Below are 15,551 nucleotides of genomic sequence, written 5' to 3'. Positions count from 1 at the left end.
CCTTTCCTGGACCACTGTGTAGTGAAGGACCAAGAGCGAGGCCGTTTGACACAGAGTGGCGTGCTAACACAATTCCTGCTTGGAGACTGCTTCTGTCATTCATGCTGCCAGCCTCTTAAGTTGCCTTGGTTCCTGCCCATGTCCAAGTCTTATCCTTTGGCCCAGAATCCACTTTCTATTCTAACAACATCCAGATTTCCTTTTGGAGAATTAACTCCATCATTCTGTGAGCATCTCCTATACGTTAGCTAGAGTTGACTTTTAGTGCTTGCAACCAAAAACTCTTAACTGATATAAGCAAGAGGCTGGTGGAGAGGGGTAGCTTAGTCTAAGGCAGAATTTAGATATTTGGGGGTCCCCGGACAGAAACAAAAAAATGCCCTAATACTGTACACATTCTTCCAAATTCCTACACCACTGAGGGGAGCAAAAAATTGGTATAATCACTTTGCAAGCCTTGTTAAACTTAGTAGTTACTTAGTAGATACTAAGTTTAGATACTGGCGCTGAATATATGCAAAGTCTATGAGCCAGAAATTCCACTCATTCACACACACACACACACACACACACAAGAAATGCATATGTTTGCATATATATGTTCACCAGAAAACATGAATATCACAGCAAACCCGTTCACAATGGTCCAAAGTTGGAAGCTGTCCAAATATCCATCGTCAGTAGAATGGATAACTAAATTGAGTTAATCATATAACAGCATACTACACACAAATGAGAATGATACACTATACCTACACTCATTAATATAAATATCTCACAAATACAATATCGAGCAAAAGAAAGCAGAGCTTCAAAAGTCTATATTCTATGGCTCCTATTTATATCAAGTTCAAAAATCAGGCAACAACATGAATCTATAGCATTAGAAGTCAGGATAGTGGTTACCCTTAGAGGGAGGGTACCTTTATTAGCTACTGGAAGGGGACACAAGGAAGATTCTACGGTGCTGGGGAGGTTCTGTTTCTTGATCTCATTGCTGGTTATATGGTGGGTTCATTTTATGAAAAATTCATGGAGACGAACACTTACGATGTGTGTACATTTCTGTGCGCACGCTATGCTTTAGTAAAGTTCCCCTTCCATTTGGCCCTTTGAGGACTCCCGAAAACACAGCAGGTTCAGAGACCATCAGCAAATCAGGTACAGGAAATGAGAGGGGGCTCCGTCTGTCACAACTCACCCAGAGGAAGTAGTAATGGTACCTTGTAGGCTGAGCATGTCCAGGAAAGGGGACCAGAGCAGAAGAGGGGACATAAAATGGCTTATGCCCTGAGTTACTCACTGGTTATATTCATGAGCACATGGTGACTTCTGTGAATGCTTGTTAGCAGAGGATTCTGTGAGAAGTCAGGGTCTTGACATATAAGTGAGGTCCAGAGCTGGTAACACTCGGGTACATGGCACTGGTGCTGGTCTGGCAGCTCAAGGCAGACAAGAGCATCGGAGGTCTCTGGCGATGTCATCCCACCTAAGTTAAAGATGATGACAATAAAGAAAAAGAGTTCAGTGCAAATAAAACCCATAGCTTCCAGTGGGCCCATCCCTGCATGCAGGGCAGTGTCTAAGGTCTTCATGCATTCTCCCAACATCCCTATGAGACAGCTATATACTAGGCTGAGACAAGATCGCATCATTAAGTGGCAGGGTATCACATTAATTTTAGGAAAACATATACTGAAATTATACAGCACTGAGTTCAAATTCTGACTCTGTTACTTACCAGTCACATGGTCTTGAATTTGCCCCTTAATTTCATTGAGCTTCAATTTCCTCATCTTTAACATGGAACAATAATATTACTTACCTTGTTGGATTGATTGTGAACATTATACAAGATAACGCATATAAAATACTTAGGAGAGTGCCTGACACACTGAAAATGACAGCTTCATTTTCTTATTATTATTACTGATAACTTTATTATTTCCTCTAAAGAGAAACTGCATAACATTAAGAATGGTACTGTTTGCCTTCTGTACACTTTAAAATACAGTCTGCTAAGTATGATTCTCTGTGGTGAATTTTCTGAACATGCTTCTGCTCTCAGGTAACTCGTCAGAGTCAACGGAGATGCAATTTCACACATGCCTAGGACATGGTGTTTTTAAAGTCTGGCCACCTAGCCCCACTGGCTCACAGCCGCTAGATCCAAATCACTTCTTTCTGTTAGACTCCCAGCTGGGCATTAACCCCCAGAGCAAGGCGGGAGGGGAAGGAAGTAGCTCTTTTCCCATAGGTGTCATTGGTGACAAAGAATGAAGACCCCTAAAAGATTCCTATCTGGGAGGTCACAGGAGCACTGGGGATGCAATGGAAAAGTGATTAAAGACACTGTGGGGAAATGGGTGAGATCTCATTCGTTTTTCTCTTAAAAATACGTAAAATCTAGCAAATTCTGCATTTGTTTTGAAATAAAACCGCTAAGAGAATAGAATATATCAAGAAAGGGCAACTGGATGGTTCGATCAACCATGTGACCCCATTTAATTAGGGTTTTTTTTCCCTTTGCTAACATCCCTAACTCTGATGACCCATTTCTAAAGAATAAACAGAAGGTGCAATTACACAGGTATGATACACTTCTTAATATTTCTAAGATGCAGTGGTTCTCACTACCTGCCCTGCAGAAGTGACTCAGCAAAATGCTTTCTGAAAACAGGCTTCTAGGATGAAATAAGTGTGAGGGCACTGAATACTATTATCGGGGACTTTTTCTGTTGTCTCCCCAGCAACAGTTCCCGACCTGCCCCCTGCTCCCCACCCCCTTCTGATTGGGAACCATCCTCCCCTACTCTCCCACCATGGAGTTTGGCTATGGTGTCATCTCTTCTCCTGGAGTGGAACTTGTGGTCCAGGCCTCAGTCAATCAGCAAGCCATATTTCCCTTATTACAGTGATTGAGTCAGAGGTGAGCATGTGACACAATTTGAACCAATGAGATATAACGAGGTTTTTGCTAGGCAGATGCTCTTTCCCATTGATTTATGCAATGAGATGTGATAAGGGAGCAGCAGCAGCCATCTTTCTACCACTAGGGGAATGTCTGCCTGAGCACAGAACCAGCACAGAAACAGCAAAATGAAAAAACAAACAAACAAAAGACAGAGGGAAAGCCTGTGGCAGCTATGAAAGTGCTCCACTCAGATCTCCTGCTATGAGGAGAGCAATTGACTGATGAATCTGCCACCATTTTGTGACCAAGACCACTCTTCCCGTGGCTGCTCCCAGCCAGTGGCCAGCGTGGTTGGGAGACTAGTGTGGGCGCATTTCTGTGGGAGACCAGCCCGTTGCCACACTAAACTGCAAGGGAGCTGTGCCCAGCTTAAGATTTTGAGCTTTTATACACTAAGGAAGGAGCAAAAGGATGCTATGGACAACTAGGAATCTCTGCCACTGTTATCTGGTGCTTCCAAATTTTTGGAGCGTTTTCCAGGAAATGATGTAGAAGGCTCCTCCGGCTGCTTCTCACTCTACCTACATCTAATCACTCCTGGGCACTTTTCAATGTCCCTTACTACCCCCCTCTATGCTACCACCCAAGTTCAAACTGAGTTATCCTTCTCCAACTGTTGTAAAAATAGCCTCTTGCCCCATCCTTCTCTGTGGTGAATTCATCCTGGTTTAGCCAGAAGAAACTTCTTAAACATCACTTTGTACACATTTATTCCCATTTAAGCCATGTCTGTGGGGAAAAGGAAAACCTTTTTGGTCTTGCTTGCCCTGTGGGCTCCCCATGATCCAGAATTTTCCAAACCATCTGAAGCTCATTCTCACTGTGACCTGGCAAATGGGCCACTTCTCTTCGTCAGTACACAACTCCTGAGGGCTCCTCTTTTCAGGTCTACCACACGTTGTTTGCCCGCACATCCTCTCTCCTTGACCCTCTCCTGGACTGTTGGTCTTTTGAAGACAAAGAACTTGACTATGTCATGTCATGGGAGGTGAGGAGTGAATTGCAAAGACATATATAGCACCTTGGCAGACAGGGATCTTAAGAGAACCCAAGAAAGGTGAACTGTTCGGCCTCACGGAGATTGGAATGAACTTTGGGATTTGGCAAAAACAAGACGGCTTCTTGGTAAATTGTGGAATTTGAAGTCCAACAGGTTCAGTCTGAGACCTGATTCTTCCCCTTACTAGTTGTGCAAGCTTGAGCAAATGAATTCAGTTTCCTTTCCACATGTTGGAAATAGGATAAACATAAAACCAATGCTGTAAGTCTGTCGGGAGGCTGAATGAGATGATGTATATAAGCCACTTAGTCCCGTACCTAGAAAATAGAAGGCACTCAGGAAATGAGAGTCTAGGATTTGACGTTCTTCCAAGAACCAGATCCTTCGGCCCCGCCCACAGTGAGAGTTGGGGGATCCTCAGTCCATTTCATCGTTCCCACAACTCTGTTATTCTGTCTCCATCTCTCTGTGTCTTCTTTGATTTCTTCTCTTACTATCTACTGATTTCTTGTATTTTTCCTTCAAGTCCTTTGGATTGGCCACTGCTCACGGTAGCACCTCGTGGACAGCACTTCCTGCCCCTAGCAGCTCCTATTGGCTGTCCCTGGTCAAGGATGCAGTCTGGTCCAATCAGCTGTGGCACACAGGACAGAAGTGCTGTGGTATGTGGCACTGCCATGCCCTTCCAGCAGGGTGGGGAGGGTACAGGCGCCTGTGGGCATGAAAAGATTGAGGTGCTGGGTACGTGTCGTGTCATAAATGCCTGCCCTGCACTTCTTCCTAAAGCACAGATGGAAGGAAATGAACCCTGTCTAAGTTCTACGCTCTACCAGATTCTGGGCATTCACATCACCCTTATCCACTCAGGGCTGCACCAGAACTCTCGTGAGTCATTCCTCCATTTAAAAAAAAATGCTAAAAATTATACTTTATGACTACATTGGTAGCAGGATGAATATAATTGAGGCTGGATTCATTATTAGGTATTTACTATTATTTAGTTTTTTCTTCTGTTTTAAAAAGCCATTAAAGTCATGACATTATCATGAGCCCCTAGGCGCCGTCTCTATTGGGTCTAATGGAGAGGTCGGTCCTGCACCCATTTAATAACTCTTTACTGAGCATCTATTGTGGGCCAGATGCTGCTCTAAGCTCAGATTACACAATGGTCAGGAAAACAGGGTCTCTGTCCTATTGGACTTATTTTCCAGTGTGAGCCCCGGATCATTCTTCAAAACCTCCGAACAAGGAATGGAGTTTTCTGAGGGTTTGTCCTCCTAGTGATTATGGGGAATTGGGATTAAAATCATCCTCCCTTCATTTCTTTAACAATTGGATTTAGGAGGAAGAGCAAAACCAGTTGATCTCTGTCTCAGAGAGCCGTGAGGCACTTCTGTCCTGCACCGGGACGGACTCTTTGGGGGAGGCGTGCGGGGCACTGGTTAGCCAGCAGGTGCTGGAGCCTTCAGATTCCAGCCGGGGCCCTTCCTGGCTGCATAGCTTCAGGCAAGTTACTGTCCCTGCAAATGTAAAGTGTTCCCAGTGTGCAGGATTTTTATGAGCATTAAAGGAAGAACTCATTTGTAGCACAGTGAGATCTCAAGTAATGTTAGCTGTTAATTAATATTCGAGGCTGCCAGAGACTGAGGGGCTATCTGCATACTGAGGCAGAGAGGGACTCAGTCCATTAATGATGTTGGCCACGGACAGCTCATCTGTTCTGTACCTGCCACCCCAAGAGCGGACTCGGGGTAAGACCAGGGCACCGAGGCGAGGGTGAGACTGAAGATAACCTGCACTGGCTGAGTGTGCCCTGCGGGTAGGTTCCGGGCTGCTTACTTGACTCAGTACTTCACTTAATTCTCTCAGGTCAGTGGTGAGGTTATTGTTCCCATTCTGCTGTGGAGCAGTTGGAGGCTTGAGTAGGTAGGTAGATGGGGTGGTACAGGGGAAGCCGCAGCTGTGTGGGGACAGTCCTCATCCTCTTTTGGCAGATTTGGAGGTAGAAGTGGACAGAAGTGAGAGACATCCCCAGACTTCTGGGAAAACCTGGTGTGGTGTAAGGCTAAATTAAATTACACATTTTTCAACTTTGGTGGACAGGTAGGTACTTTATGGCTACATCACCAGTTTCAGGGCAGTGTCTTCTGGCTGCTGCCGAAATGGAATCTAGGAATTCTCCTGCCCGTAGCATTTCTTAGACTTGGGAAGAGCAGTTGAAGAGCTCTGAACAGTGCTTAACCCTTTCCCCTCTTCCTTTCAGCCAACAAGGCCATTGAGCCCTTGCTCTTACCAAGCCTTTGGAGTGGTCCTTGTCGCAGCTGCCAAGGACAATAACAGCACCAGCCGTGGAGAGATTTCTGGAGGGGATGTTCACGTCTCTACCTCTCAAAATTGTAAATGAAACACAGCTCCCACAAGCCATACGGCGTGTCATGTAGAACCCTTTGCACTGAATCTCTGACTCCAGCCCCCGCCCACCTCGCCGGGCTCCTCTCCCACATCTCCCTGCCTGGCCTTTTGCTCTCTCTGAATATTTAACTGCTCCTAATTCCTCAACAGCTCATTCTGTTTTTTTCCTTCTTAAATGGTTTTTCAAGATGCCCCTCTCCAGGGATGCCATCCCCGTCTTGCAACCTGCTCTCCAGTTCCCTGCTCAGGGTTCCTTTCTCCAAGATCCTCTTCTCTTTCGCTAGCCTACCGTTGTGTAATAAGCCACCCCAAACTTCACAGCTTAGAGCCACGATTTATTATTATTGCTCATAGTTACTCAAGGTGCTGTGGGCTGCCTGAGCTCAGCTGAGTGGTTCTCGCTTGGGGTCTCTTACACAGTTGCAGTGCGATGACTGGGGCCAGGGTCATCTGAAGGTTCCACTGGTCTGAGAACCCGAGATGGCTCCTTCACCCCCTCTCCATTGCTTGGCTGAGATGGATGGGATGACTGGCTGCTGGGCGGGTATCTTTCTGTCCGTCTGCTTGTGCTGCCTTCACAAGGTTATGCTGGGCTTCCTCACGGCATGGTGGCTCAACATAGACTTTCTTTTCTACATAGCACCTGGTTTCTCCCAGAGCATGTGTCTCAAGAGATCAAGGCAGAAGCTACAAGGTTTTTTGGTTTTTTTTTACAGACCAGCCTCAGAAGTTACAAGGGCCACTTCCACTCACGTCTGTTGGTTACATAGGCCAGCCAGATTCAGTATGGAGAGAGTCATCCACAAGGGCGTGGATGCCAGGAAGTGCAGCTCATTGGGAGGTCAACTCGGAAGGCTGGCTACCACATTTTCCTGTCTTTCCCCTTCTCTGTGCTCAGGATCCACGTCCACCCCCACCTCAGCACATCTCTCAGAGCACTACACTCGCTTCTTTTCCTATCTCCCTGCCCCACTGTGGGCGCCTTTGTGTGGCTGGTTATTTTGGAGCCTTCTGTGCCTGGTCTAGTGCTTGGCCCTCACGAAACACAACTTCCCTTCCTGGAACTGAGCTAAGCTGTGACTCAGAGCTCCCTTCACCCCGCCTGCCACCCACCTCAGATCTACTCAAGGCGCTAGTCGAATGGTTCCCTCACCTCCAAACTAAGGAGGGTCACCCAGAAACCCAGACACAGGCCAGGCCAGTTACCTTCCAGACAACATGGAACCAAGCATTTCTCTTTTTTTCCCTCTTTGATGACAAGTTAATTCGGTTCTTGAAAAAGACACCAACTGACAGCCCTGCAGCTTAAGGAACATATGTTTTCCTCCAGAGCAGCCCCTGTGCAGAGAGCAGCATGGGTAGATTCTGAAGAGGGCAGCTGAGGGTGGGCACACGCGGAGACCCAGCCTCAGACCTGGACTCCCAGGGACCAAGCCCACCCCTAGAGAAAGAGCCAAGTAGGGAGGATGTTTCTTTAACAAAGACATCACCTCCGGGCACAGTCTGACAACCTGACAACCTGCCTGGCTTCAGGCTTCAGTTCTGCCTGAGTTCTTTCGTCTTTACTAGATTTAGGGTGGATTGGAGTGGGAAGAAAAGTGAAGAGAAAATCTATCCTGATAGTGGAGACCGAGGGGAGGATTATGAGATGAAGCGGGAGAGAAGTAAAGGGAGAGGAAACGTCTTCCTTCAACAGGCTTTACGGGAAATAAATGAATGCGAGTTCCTGCCCGTACAAACCACACTCACTACCTTCCTCCAAATCATGACCCAAAGCTTCTTCATTAAAAATAATAAATAAAACAAGAACTACCATTTAACGGGCACTCGCTACAGGCCAGAAAATGTGTCAAGCACTTTAGATATGTGACCTGGTTGAACTGCACCATTCTGGGCAGTGCTTGCCCTTCCCCCTGCCCCCAGTTTATGGAAGACAATAAGAGATCTTCAGAGAGATGGAGGAATTTGGCAAAGATCACAGAGCTCGTAAGTGGCAGGACCAAGATTCTCACCCTGGACTGCCTGCCTCGAAAGCCTTGATGCTCAAAATCGGTCTGGTAGCATCAGCATCAACTGGGAATTAACTGGAAATGCAGATGCTCAGGCCCCACATAAGACTTATCAGGTCAGAATTTGCGTTTGAACCTGGCCAGGTGATTCTTTCACAGAGTGGAGTTCGAGGGCTCTCCGCCTCTCTCCTCTAGGTGGAAGCAGTCCTGAGGCCACTGGCTCGACTCACCAGCGTTGACTGAGCCTGGGTGACGAGTGACCGTTACCCATCACATGTGAGCAGGAGCTGTCTCCAAATGGGCTGAGAACACCACGCTGCTACTATCAAGCTGTTCTTACCAGGCATGGGCCTTGGGATGGCTCATTCTGCAGTCCCTCAAAACAGCCCTGCCCGTGGAAAGGAGCTCGCCTTTTTCTTTTTAAGCAGTTTTCTATTAATGTGTAATTTACACACAGCTAAGCACCCAAGTCTTACTTGTGTAACTACCACCTGGATAAAGATATCAAACATTTCCAGGACCCTCAATGGCTCCTTCACACCCTCTCCCAGTCAACACCTTCTTAATACTCACTACTCTGCACTTTACCATCATAGGTTCACTTAACCTGTCTTTAAACTTCAAATAAATAGAATGACACAGGACATTTTCTCTTGTGTCCATGTGGCCATGAGTTTCAGCCATGTTGTTGTGTATTGCGGTATCTGAGTCTTTTTCATCGCCCAGTAGAACTCCACGAGTGACTACACCACAGTTTATTGATCCATTCTAGTGCTGATGGACATTTGGGTTGTTTCCTTTTTCTAGCTTTTATTATGTAAGCTGCTGTGAATACTTGTGTACATGTGTTGAGGTGGACAAGTGTACTCATTTCTCTTAGATAAACGCACAAGCATCAGATTGCTTTTATTCAGCATGAAGGAGTCTTTGTTAGCTACTGCTGGTTTCCCAAAGTGGTAGTACCAATTTAAACTTTCGCCAAAAGCATGTGAATGTGAGGGTTCCTCTTAAATTCTGCTCCTATAGATAGCCGGGATTCCATTAACTCTGCACTGAGTCATTCTCCTCTGAAAATGGGAAAGAAAGATTTGCTCCTAATTTCCTATCTAGGAGATGATGGTGCTACACGTCATCCAAAATCAACAGATTGTTGGTGCACCTTCGTTTGACATCAGATATCACAGGCAGAGCGCTCCCCTGGCGCACTAGACAAGACACTTAATCCCAATGAGCTGTGACAACTGAAACTTTACAGCATCAGCTCACATTAGAAAAAGGTCCCAAAGATGTAATCAACCTTTACAAACATATGGGGCAAATCTGAGGGCAGTGCATGGGGAATTCAGGGCACAGATCACAGTAATGATAACCTGTAATAATAGGAGTTCCGTGGGTAACTCCTGGGCGGCAAGCAGAAATTACACCCCTGAGGTCTTCTCCACAGCAGAGGCCAGATGTTAACACACACTACCCTCTTGGGACCCTCCAGTTCACTAGAAAGAACCATGACTTGGGTCTCAGAAGTAAGGGTTAGGGGCTCAAAGTTCATGCTAATTGCTCACTGACCCTCGACCAACCATTTAGCCTTTTCACGCCTCAACGCCCCTTTCAATAAACCAGCAGCTGAACATCCCGACTTCTCTCTCCCCTCCCTGACTCTTAGCCTACACTTTCTTTTTCTCCACTTGTTTAAAAATAAAATCTTTCTATTTCAAAATCATTTGAATATTACAGAAGAATCACAAAAACAAAGAAGAAACTCCCTTAAAACCTCTTTTAAGTAAATAGAAATTTTCTAAAAATAAATAGAAATTTTCGGCTAAATAGAAATTTTCCCTGAAACATTTGAGGGTTCATTGTAGACACCACACCCTTTTACCCCTAATATGTCAGCCTAAATTTCCTAAAAACAAGGACAACTTCTTATATAAGAGAAATTAGGATTTTATTTAATATCAGTACAAGACTGTTACTTAATATGCAGCCCCTGCTGGAAGTCAGCAGTTGTCTGAGGAATGCTTTCACAGGCTCCTGCTTCCCTGCAGTCGGCACCAGGTCAGGATGTGCAGAGCGTTTAGTTGTCATGCCTGTTACAGTCTCTTTTAATCAGAGACAGTATTTGAGCCTTTCTTTCTCTCTTTCATAATATTGACATTCTGAGGAGTGCAGACCAGTAGTTTTATAGAATGCCCCTGAACTTGTCACTCTACACTCTCAGCACATGCAGATCTACAAATCCACAGAAATGAAGTGTTTTCTCTCCACCAGGCTTTTGTTTGAGCCAGCCCCTCCACCTGGAACTCCCTTCTCTGTCTCTTTCCCCTGGGGCATCCTCATTCAACCTTCTCTGAATGACCCCCCTAAAGCTTGGATAAAAGCCTTTCCCATTGCACCCCTGTCTTAGCCCCTCTGAGCATCTTCCAAGCTGCACTGTGTCGTCTGTGTGGTGAGGCATCGATGACCGCCACTCCACTCAGGGCTCTCACATCCGCCCTGTTCAGGCTCCCCCAAAAAGTACAGGTATGAAGGCTTTGCACATGAGCCCTCTTCCTCCACATCGCCCTCTGTGTGCCCAGGGCCCCCTCTTTGGCTCACGAGTAACGGGGACATTGTAGGGTAGAGATCTCCTGGTTCTGTCAGAGGTGGCCCCGCCAGTATGACCAGCTAATTGGGGGGAAGCCCTCTGTGGATGGAGCAGAGAGCTGCAGGTCAGCTGGGTGCTGGGCTAACAATAACAACAACAGCAGCAATTTTAACAGCAAACACAGAGCACTTAGTCTGTGCTATGTCTAAATTATTTACGGATATTAAATCATTTACTGCCATGACGTAGACATTTTGGTAGTGTGTTGGAGGTGGCCTGTACTGGCTCATGAGAGCCAATTGTTAAATATTTAGGAATTTCACCATCTGGTTTTTAAACCATTGATTGCTTAAAATTGACCACTGTGGGAGAATTTATAGCACAGAAATCAGCAAATGCTAAAAATCATGGCTTTTTTGGGGGGTGGGGGTGGGGAGCTGATTTACCATCTCACTGGAAATTGTTATCAGCCCAATTTTATAAATGAGGAAACAAAGCAAAGAGAAGTTATGTAACTTGCTTGAGGTCATGTAGCTAGGACATTAGCTATCTACTGCTGCATAACAAATTGCCCCCAGACTTGCTAAAACAACAATAATAATTTATTATCTCTCATGGTTTCTGTTGGTCAGAAGATCAGACAAGGCCCAGTAGGGATGGCTGATCTCTGCTCCATGCAGTCTGGGCCTCAGAAGCCTAGAAAGCTGGGACCTGGAATAATCTGAAGGCTTGTTCACTCATGTGCCTGGAGGTTGATGCTGGCTGTTGCCTGGGGACCTAGCAAGGGCTGTCAGCTGAAATGCCCGCCCGGATAGAGCATCCTGGTGTGGCCTCAGCTTCCTGACATCATGGTCGCTGGGTTCCAAGAGAGACTGCCAGAGGGGAACAAGATCCTTTTTATGACTTAGCCCTGGAAGTCATACAGTGTTCCTTCTGCCCATTCCTGGGTCAGTGCAGTCACAGCCCTGTTTGTATTCAAGGTGAGGGAGCACGTACCCTTCTCGGCAGGAGGAGTGCCGGTCACGTTGTGGAAGATAGAATTAGTAAGTGGTGCCATGGAGATCTGAGCCCACAGTCAGGCTCTGGAGTCCATGCTCTTAACCAGGCAGCCTGTTTGCTCCACAGAAACTGGGCAGTTGGCTGGTGAGGGCTGCAGGCTGACAAAGCACTGAGCATGGGACCAGCACCCCTCACAGGGCTTCATCTCATGTCCACCCAGCACAGTCTGGGCCCCTTTCTTCAGGGACATCCATCCCATGGCCCCAGGCCCTACTCCAGTCCATTTCAGCCCCTCTCTTTTATACATATCCTCATCCTTTTCTCTTCCCTCCCAATAGACCTTGGGAGTCATTAAACCTAGTGCCCAAATCATTAGTTATCAAAAACCCGCCTCTGCTTTCCTTCTTTTATCCACTCTTATATTAAGATGACATATCTGCCTGGGCTTAATCATGAGTGGCTTCCTGGAGGAGGACTCACTTTCCTACCTAAAATAGACCGAATTATTTTAATTTAGGGAAGAGAAGGAAAACATAAAATTGTGGTTTCCTGGAGGCAGCTTGAAAAACCGTATCCTAAATTATCTCCCTCACTGGACACTTTGGGGCTTACTTAGTCACCCTGTTGCCTCAGAACTTATCATGAGGTAGATGCTTTACTGATTTTATGAATCAATTGATGATAAAACCAAATACATTTTGAAGGGTTACTCTGTGCCAGGTACCACCCTAAGTGCTTCACAGGTATTAGCTCATTTTCTCCTCGCAAAAACTCCATGAGGCAGGATAATAATAATCCTATCATTACCTCCATGGTACAGGTGGGAAAACAGACACGGACAGAATAAGTAATTTGTCCAAGATCGTCAAGCCAGCAACTGGTAGAGTCAACTATACTACCCTCCTTGACAAGAGGGAAGGAAGGAAGGGAGGGAGGGAGCTGGGGGTGGGGGTGGGGTGGGGTGGGGGAGGAAAGCACTGTAATCCTTCATCCCAGGCCAAGGCATCCCCCTGCCAAAATGTGACTGTTGCTATTTGGAGAGTCACTAAAAACTTTTCCTGCCACGGTGCCTGAGATCCCCACATTTACATTCATGTCTTCAGATTAAGGTCCCCAGATTACAAATGTCGTTCGACAAGAACTCTTCTTCAAGACCCTGGCAAGCACTCATGTATTAGCTCAAATCAACGTTCGTGTTAAAGGACTTTGGCAGGGTTCTGAGACTTTGGACCTTCAAAATGGCACATTTGGGGAGGCAGAAAGGCAAGTTAGAGAATATGGACCGTGTTTTGCCCTACTGGGCCTCGTCTGATCTCCTGACCAACAGAAACCATTGTTTCCCCCCAGATCTCTCTGCTTGGATGAGATACCACCTCAGAGGGCAGTCTAATAACAAAACTCTCTTTCCAGGGAGGATGACAAGAAAAAGCTGGGCTTTCAAAGCAGGGTCAAGAGAACCCCCAAACAAACCTTTCACCCACATCACAGGGCGGCCTGGGGCCTCCTGCTTCCAGCCTGAGGCCGAGTAAAGATATCTTGATGAGGAAAGCCCCGAGAGGAGACAGCAGAACTGTGAGAGAGGGTTAACTCAGGGACCAAGTGACAAGAGGAAGAACCAGGATTAGCCACTGGTGACAAGCCGACCTTAGCTTGTCTAGCAGAAATCTGGCAGCAAAAGGATGACAAACCTGGAGGCCAAAGGTTGAGTTGCCAAACCCAGGAGGCACAGCCAAACAGGCCTAAGTGAATCCGCAGAGCCTTGACCTCTGAGCACCCGACGTCAGGCAAGAGACTAGGTTCCCGAAGAGAGGTGGTAAGTCAATCTCCGGGAAAGGGAGGCATGTTCTAACCCAAAGCTGGTGGTCGGTGGGTTGGTGCGGGTCTCTGAGGAGCAGCCCCCAGGACGAGGATTCAAGCACAGGTGGCTTTTTGGGAGGCAAAGGAGAAACGGGTAGGGAAGCGGAGGAATGAAACAGTCGAGGGCAGGCAGTTAATAAAGGGCGAGGGACCCGTCAGCAAACACTGCAGGCCACTGAAGCTGAGTCCCAGAGGGCTTTATGCAGGTGCTGGATGCCTGGAAAAACCCTCCTCAATGTCCAACAATTGGGGCTTATGCCAATAAATCATAGGCTATGCTCTCAACAGAAAGTTACAGAGACAGAGAGGAAGGAGAGGATTTAACAGGAATTACTTACAAGTAATCGTTCACGGCAACCCAAACATTCACTTATCTGTTCTTCCTCAGATTTTTCCATAATGAACAGATAACTTGTTATAAAAAAAATGACAGACATTCCGAAAGAAAGAAAAAGTACAAGTCTTAAATATGATAGGAAATTTGGCAGGTCAAAAAATTCGAAAGCAAATCCTTCTGAAAAACAAAGGCCCCCTGCCTCCAGTAAGGTCAGCATGGTTCCCTAGTTTATCTCTGGGACAAAACTACAGTTTTAAAGGGAAGAGGGGTATTTTCATACAGACAGTGGGCTCACAGGCAGATCCACCTCCACCTATTCCCTGAAACAGTCTGAGATTTGCTGGATTCTACAGGACACACATCTCTGGTCCAAGTGGCTCTCCAGGCCACTTCTTGTCATCCCACGACGATATAACACCAGTGTACCCTAGCCTATGCATTGCAGGTATCTGAAGAGTCAGGCTGGGGCCATCTTGCCCTAACTTTCCCATCAGGCCCACAGTCCAGGGCCCAGCCTGGCAAGTCTGAGCCTGTATGCCAAGGCCTGTTCACCAAAGCCTGTTTGAGTGGAAGCCCCAAGGCTGAGTGATGGTGGCAGAGCCTGTTGGGCAGGACCAACAGAACGGGCAACCTGCTCAGTGTAATGCAGGCGCACAGTCTCCTCCCTGAGAAACTGAAGCTCTACTCCCAGGGAAGTGTAAGAACATCCCAGCTCCTCCATCACCCAGGGCATAGAGTTCCTTCCTGCTGGATGGTGGCCACAGGGGCTTTGAATATTTTTGGACAGCCAGGAGTGGAGGTAGCAGGGGCTCGAATCATTTGAGGATCACAATTGGGTAAGCAAGAGGATGTATTATGATGCACATAGAAACATGTCCCAGGTACAAAGACCCTTGGCTCCACAAACAGCAGGAAAGCAGGTCCAGTGCCTCTTGGCTCTTCTCCCACCAGCCTAAAGGGTCTCTTACTTCATCCAGACACTAAACTTCTTGCTCCCTGTTCCCCTTCCCTCCCTCTCCCCCAATCAGTGGCCAGCCCAAGCCTATCCCTGCTTTCCTCTTCACATAATATACATGATCACTCCTTCCTCTTCAAAACTTTCCATCTAACTTCACGTTTTCTCAGTGCTTAAGATATTCATGGAAGAAGCATCTATTCAACCAGTTCATACAAAGTATTAATGAATAAGAACATTTTAATGTATTCAGCCAAAGGAATGAATCTCTAACAGCTGAATTCTACCATTTGGTGGCAGACCATTAGGCAGAGGTTTGTTTTGTTTTGATTACCTTCCTAGAAAAAATTCCTAGACCAGATCACCTTGCAACTGGGTCTTCAATAAAAGTATTAAAATGGCACTGCCTGCTTGAATCTCACAG

The 15,551-nt window shown here is 46.5% G+C and overlaps 1 long non-coding RNA gene across 1 annotated transcript in view; it reads right to left on the bottom strand.

The window, feature by feature from the left end:
* The window catches only part of LOC135323337 (uncharacterized), a 119,770-nt gene that overhangs the window by 34,033 nt on the left and 70,186 nt on the right, over positions 1-15,551 (bottom strand). The window contains exon 3 of the long non-coding RNA XR_010384799.1: positions 1,304-1,489. This is a non-coding gene — a long non-coding RNA (uncharacterized LOC135323337). The remainder of the gene's footprint in view (positions 1-1,303; positions 1,490-15,551) is intronic.

The sequence above is a fragment of the Camelus dromedarius genome, chromosome 17 (assembly GCF_036321535.1).
Source record: "Camelus dromedarius isolate mCamDro1 chromosome 17, mCamDro1.pat, whole genome shotgun sequence".
Taxonomy (NCBI): Eukaryota; Metazoa; Chordata; class Mammalia; order Artiodactyla; family Camelidae; genus Camelus; species Camelus dromedarius.
Note: the sequence above shows the minus strand (reverse complement) of the source record. Positions and strands in the feature narration are given on the sequence as shown.